This window comes from Oncorhynchus keta, unplaced genomic scaffold (genome assembly GCF_023373465.1).
Source record: "Oncorhynchus keta strain PuntledgeMale-10-30-2019 unplaced genomic scaffold, Oket_V2 Un_scaffold_5251_pilon_pilon, whole genome shotgun sequence".
In the NCBI taxonomy this organism is placed as follows: Eukaryota; Metazoa; Chordata; class Actinopteri; order Salmoniformes; family Salmonidae; genus Oncorhynchus; species Oncorhynchus keta.
In genome coordinates this window covers 216,501-222,500 of record NW_026290957.1, presented here as the reverse complement: position 1 = coordinate 222,500, position 6,000 = coordinate 216,501, and the positions used below count along the sequence as shown (strand labels likewise).

Below are 6,000 nucleotides of genomic sequence, written 5' to 3'. Positions count from 1 at the left end.
AACGGGACACCGCCTTGATGTTAGTTGAGAACGTCAGGGTGTTGTCCAGGATCACGCCAAGGTTCTTAGCGCTCTGGGAGGAGGACACAATGGAGTTGTCAACCGTGATGGCGAGATCATGGAACGGGCAGTCCTTCCCGGGAGGAAGAGGAGCTCCGTCTTGCTGAGGTTCAGCTTGAGGTGGTGATCCGTCATCCACACTGATATGTCTGCCAGACATGCAGAGATGCGATTCGCCACCTGGTCATCAGAAGGGGGAAAGGAGAAGATTAATTGTGTGTCGTCTGCATAGCAATGATAGGAGAGACCATGTGAGGTTATGACAGAGCCAAGTGACTTGGTGTATAGCGAGAATAAGAGAGGGCCTAGAACAGAGCCCTGGGGACACCAGTGGTGAGAGCGCGTGGTGAGGAGACAGATTCTCGCCACGCCACCTGGTAGGAGCGACCTGTCAGGTAGGACGCAATCCAAGCGTGGGCCGCGCCGGAGATGCCCAACTCGGAGAGGGTGGAGAGGAGGATCTGATGGTTCACAGTATCGAAGGCAGCCGATAGGTCTAGAAGGATGAGAGCAGAGGAGAGAGAGTTAGCTTTAGCAGTGCGGAGCGCCTCCGTGATACAGAGAAGAGCAGTCTCAGTTGAATGACTAGTCTTGAAACCTGACTGATTTGGATCAAGAAGGTCATTCTGAGAGAGATAGCGGTAGAGCTGGCCAAGGACGGCACGCTCAAGAGTTTTGGAGAGAAAAGAGAGAAGGGATACTGGTCTGTAGTTGTTGACATCGGAGGGATCGAGTGTAGGTTTTTTTCAGAAGGGGTGCAACTCTCGCTCTCTTGAAGACGGGAGGGACGTAGCCAGCGGTCAGGGATGAGTTGATGAGCGAGGTGAGGTAAGGGAGAAGGTCTCCGGAAATGGTCTGGAGAAGAGAGGAGGGGATAGGGTCAAGCGGGCAGGTTGTTGGGCGGCCGGCCGTCACAAGACGCGAGATTTCATCTGGAGAGAGAGGGAGAAAGAGGTCAGAGCATAGGGTAGGGCAGTGTGAGCAGAACCAGCAGTGTCGTTTGACTTAGCAAACGAGGATCGGATGTCATCGACCTTCTTTTCAAAATGGTTGACGAAGTCATCTGCAGAGAGGGAGGAGGGAGGGGGGAGGATTCAGGAGGGAGGAGAAGGTGGCAAAGAGCTTCCTAGGGTTAGAGGCAGATGCTTGGAATTTAGAATGGTAGAAAGTGGCTTTAGCAGCAGAGACAGAGGAGGAAAATGTAGAGAGGAGGGAGTGAAAGGATGCCAGGTCCGCAGGGAGGCGAGTTTTCCTCCATTTCCGCTCGGCTGCCCGGAGCCCTGTTCTGTGAGCTCGCAATGAGTCGTCGAGCCACGGAGCGGGAGGGAGGACCGAGCCGGCCTGGAGGATAGGGGACATAGGGAGTCAAAGGATGCAGTAAGGGAGGAGAGGAGGGTTGAGGAGGCAGAATCAGGAGATAGGTTGGAGAAAGTTTGAGCAGAGGGAAGAGAAGATAGGATGGAAGAGGAGAGAGTAGCGGGGAGAGAGAGCGAAGGTTGGGACGGCGCGATACCATCCGAGTAGGGGCAGTGTGGGAAGTGTTGGATGAGAGCGAGAGGGAAAAGGATACAAGGTAGTGGTCGGAGACTTGGAGGAGTTGCAATGAGGTTAGTGGAAGAACAGCATCTAGTAAAGATGAGGTCAAGCGTATTGCCTGCCTTGTGAGTAGGGGGAAGGTGAGAGGGTGAGGTCAAAAGAGGAGAGGAGTGGAAAGAAGGAGGCAGAGAGGAATGAGTCAAAGGTAGACGTGGGGAGGTTAAAGTCGCCCAGAACTGTGAGAGGTGAGCCGTCCTCAGGAAAGGAGCTTATCAAGGCATCAAGCTCATTGATGAACTCTCCGAGGAACCTGGAGGGCGATAAATGATAAGGATGTTAAGCTTGAAAGGGCTGGTAACTGTGACAGCATGGAATTCAAAGGAGGCAATAGACAGATGGGTAAGGGGAGAAAGAGAGAAAGACCACTTGGGAGAGATGAGGATCCCGGTGCCACCACCCCGCTGACCAGAAGCTCTCGGGGTGTGCGAGAACACGTGGGCGGACGAGGAGAGAGCAGTAGGAGTAGCAGTGTTATCTGTGGTGATCCATGTTTCCGTCAGTGCCAAGAAGTCAAGGGACTGGAGGGAGGCATAGGCTGAGATGAACTCTGCCTTGTTGGCCGCAGATTGGCAGTTCCAGAGGCTACCAGAGACCTGGAACTCCACGTGGGTCGTACGCGCTGGGACCACCAGGTTAGGGTGGTCGCGGCCACGCGGTGTGGAGCGTTTGTATGGTCTGTGCAGAGAGGAGAGAACAGGGATAGACAGACACATAGTTGACAGGCTACAGAAAAGGCTACGCTAATGCAAGGAAATTGGAATGACAAGCGGACAACACGTCTCGAATGTTCAGAAAGTTAAGCTTACGTAGCAAGAATCTTATTGACTAAAATGATTAAAATGATACAGTACTGCTAAAGTAGGCTAGCTGGCAGTAGCTGCGTTGTTGACACTACACTAATCAAGTCGTTCCGTTGAGTGTAATAATTTCTACAGTGCTGCTATTCGGGGCTAGTTGGCTAGCTAGCAGTGTTGTTTACGTTACGTTGAGTTAAAAGAACGACAATAGCTGGCTAGCTAACCTAGGAAATCGGTCTAGACTACACAATTATCTTTGAAACAAAGACGGCTATGTAGCTAGCTATGTAGCTAGCTACGATCAAACAAATCAAACCGTTGTACTGTAATGAAATGAAAATGTGATACTACCTGTGAATGCGACCGGGTTGTTGAGTTCTATTCAGTGGACGTTGGCTAGCTGTTAGCTGTTAGCTGTTGGCTAGCTAGCAGAGTCTCCTACGTTAAGGACGACAAATAGCTGGCTAGCGAACCTCAGTGAATTAAGATAATCACTCCAAGGCTACACACACTAAACTACACAATTATCTTGGAAACAAAGACAGCTATGTAGCTAGCTAACACTGAACTAATCAAGTCGTACAGTTGAGTGAATAGCACTACAGTGATGCTAATCTGTGTGCGTTAGCTAGCGTTGCTAGCTCCTGGGCGAATAGCAGTGAAGGCTACGTTAGGGCGACGAAATACGAAATACGATAATTATGCAATTATCTCTGATACAAGGACGGCTATGTAGCTAGCTAAGAAGAATGGCTAAGATTATGTAGCTAGCTAACAGTAAACTAATCAAGTCGTACAGTTGAGTGAATAGCACTACAGTGATGCTAATCTGTGTGCGTTAGCTAGCGTTTGCTAGCTCCTGGGCGAATAGCAGTGAAGGCTACGTTAGGGCGACGAAATACGATAATTATGCAATTATCTCTGATACAAGGACGGCTATGTAGCTAGCTAAGAAGAATTGCTAAGATTAGACAAATCAACCGTTGTACTATAATGAAATGTAATGAAATGTAATGAAAAAGTTATACAACCTGCAGAGCGAAGTGCGAATGCGACCGCTCGCTCCAACCGAACCGGTCTATGGCTACATGATGCTAACCTTCTGATAGAGTTAAATGGGATCTACACAGTAGTCTATGGCTACATGATGCTAACCTTCTGATAGAGTTAAATGGGATCTAGACAGTAGTCTATGGCTACATGATGCTAATGCTAACTCTGATAGAGTTAAATGGGAACTACACAGTAGTCTATGGCTACATGATGCTAACCTTCTTCTGATAGAGTTAAATGGGAACTACACAGTAGTCTATGGCTACATGATGCTAACCTTCTTCTGATAGAGTTAAATGGGATCTACACAGTAGTCTATGGCTACATGATGCTAATGCTAACCTTCTTCTGATAGAGTTAAATGGGAACTACACAGTAGTCTATGGCTACATGATGCTAACCTTCTGATAGAGTTAAATGGGAACTACACAGTAGTCTATGGCTACATGATGCTAACCTTCTGATAGAATTAAATGGGATCTACACAGTAGTCTATGGCTACATGATGCTAACCTTCTTCTGATAGAGTTAAATGGGAACTACACAGTAGTCTATGGCTACATGATGCTAACCTTCTTCTGATAGAGTTAAATGGGAACTACACAGTAGTCTCTGGCTACATGATGCTAACCTTCTTCTGATAGAGTTAAATGGGATCTACACAGTAGTCTATGGCTACATGATGCTAATGCTAACCTTCTGATAGAGTTAAATGGGATCTAGACAGTAGTCTATGGCTACATGATGCTAACCTTCTGATAGAGTTAAATGGGATCTACACAGTAGTCTATGGCTACATGATGCTAATGCTAACCTTCTGATAGAGTTAAATGGGAACTACACAGTAGTCTCTGGCTACATGATGCTAACCTTCTTCTGATAGAGTTAAATGGGAACTAGACAGTAGTCTATGGCTACATGATGCTAACCTTCTGATAGAGTTAAATGGGATCTAGACAGTAGTCTATGGCTACATGATGCTAACCTTCTTCTGATAGAGTTAAATGGGATCTACACAGTAGTCTATGGCTACATGATGCTAACCTTCTGATAGAGTTAAATGGGATCTACACAGTAGTCTCTGGCTACATGATGCTAACCTTCTTCCGATAGAGTTAAAGGGAACTACACAGTAGTCTATCGCTACATGATGCTAACCTTCTTCTGATAGAGTTAAATGGGAACTACACAGTAGTCTATGGCTACATGATGCTAACCTTCTGATAGAGTTAAATGGGATCTACACAGTAGTCTATGGCTACATGATGCTAACCTTCTTCTGATAGAGTTAAATGGGATCTACACAGTAGTCTATGGCTACATGATGCTAACCTTCTGATAGAGTTAAATGGGAACTACACAGTAGTCTATGGCTACATGATGCTAACCTTCTGATAGAGTTAAATGGGATCTACACAGTAGTCTATGGCTACATGATGCTAACCTTCTTCCGATAGAGTTAAATGGGATCTACACAGTAGTCTATCGCTACATGATGCTAACCTTCTTCTGATAGAGTTAAATGGGAACTACACAGTAGTCTATGGCTACATGATGCTAACCTTCTGATAGAGTTAAATGGGATCTAGACAGTAGTCTATGGCTACATGATGCTAACCTTCTGATAGAGTTAATTGGGATCTACACAGTAGTCTATGGCTACATGATGCTAACCTTCTGATAGAGTTAAATGGGATCTAGACAGTAGTCTATGGCTACATGATGCTAACCTTCTGATAGAGTTAAATGGGATCTACACAGTAGTCTATCGCTACATGATGCTAACCTTCTTCTGATAGAGTTAAATGGGATCTACACAGTAGTCTATGGCTACATGATGCTAACCTTCTGATAGAGTTAAATGGGAACTACACAGTAGTCTATGGCTACATGATGCTAACCTTCTGATAGAGTTAAATGGGATCTAGACAGTAGTCTATGGCTACATGATGCTAACCTTCTTCTGATAGAGTTAAATGGGATCTACACAGTAGTCTATGGCTACATGATGCTAACCTTCTGATAGAGTTAAATGGGAACTAGACAGTAGTCTATGGCTACATGATGCTAACCTTCTTCTGATAGAGTTAAATGGGAACTACACAGTAGTCTATGGCTACATGATGCTAACCTTCTTCTGATAGAGTTAAATGGGAACTACACAGTAGTCTATGGCTACATGATGCTAATGCTAACTCTGATAGAGTTAAATGGGATCTAGACAGTAGTCTATGGCTACATGATGCTAACCTTCTGATAGAGTTAAATGGGATCTAGACAGTAGTCTATGGCTACATGATGCTAACCTTCTGATAGAGTTAAATGGGAACTACACAGTAGTCTATGGCTACATGATGCTAACCTTCTGATAGAGTTAAATGGGAACTACACAGTAGTCTATGGCTACATGATGCTAACCTTCTTCTGATAGAGTTAAATGGGAACTACACAGTAGTCTATGGCTACATGATGCTAACCTTCCGATAGAGTTAAA

At 45.6% G+C, this 6,000-nt stretch overlaps 1 protein-coding gene across 1 annotated transcript in view; it reads left to right on the top strand.

Annotated features, from left to right (window-relative positions):
• Positions 1-6,000, top strand: part of LOC127928999 (DNA topoisomerase 3-alpha-like) — a 79,086-nt gene that overhangs the window by 7,698 nt on the left and 65,388 nt on the right.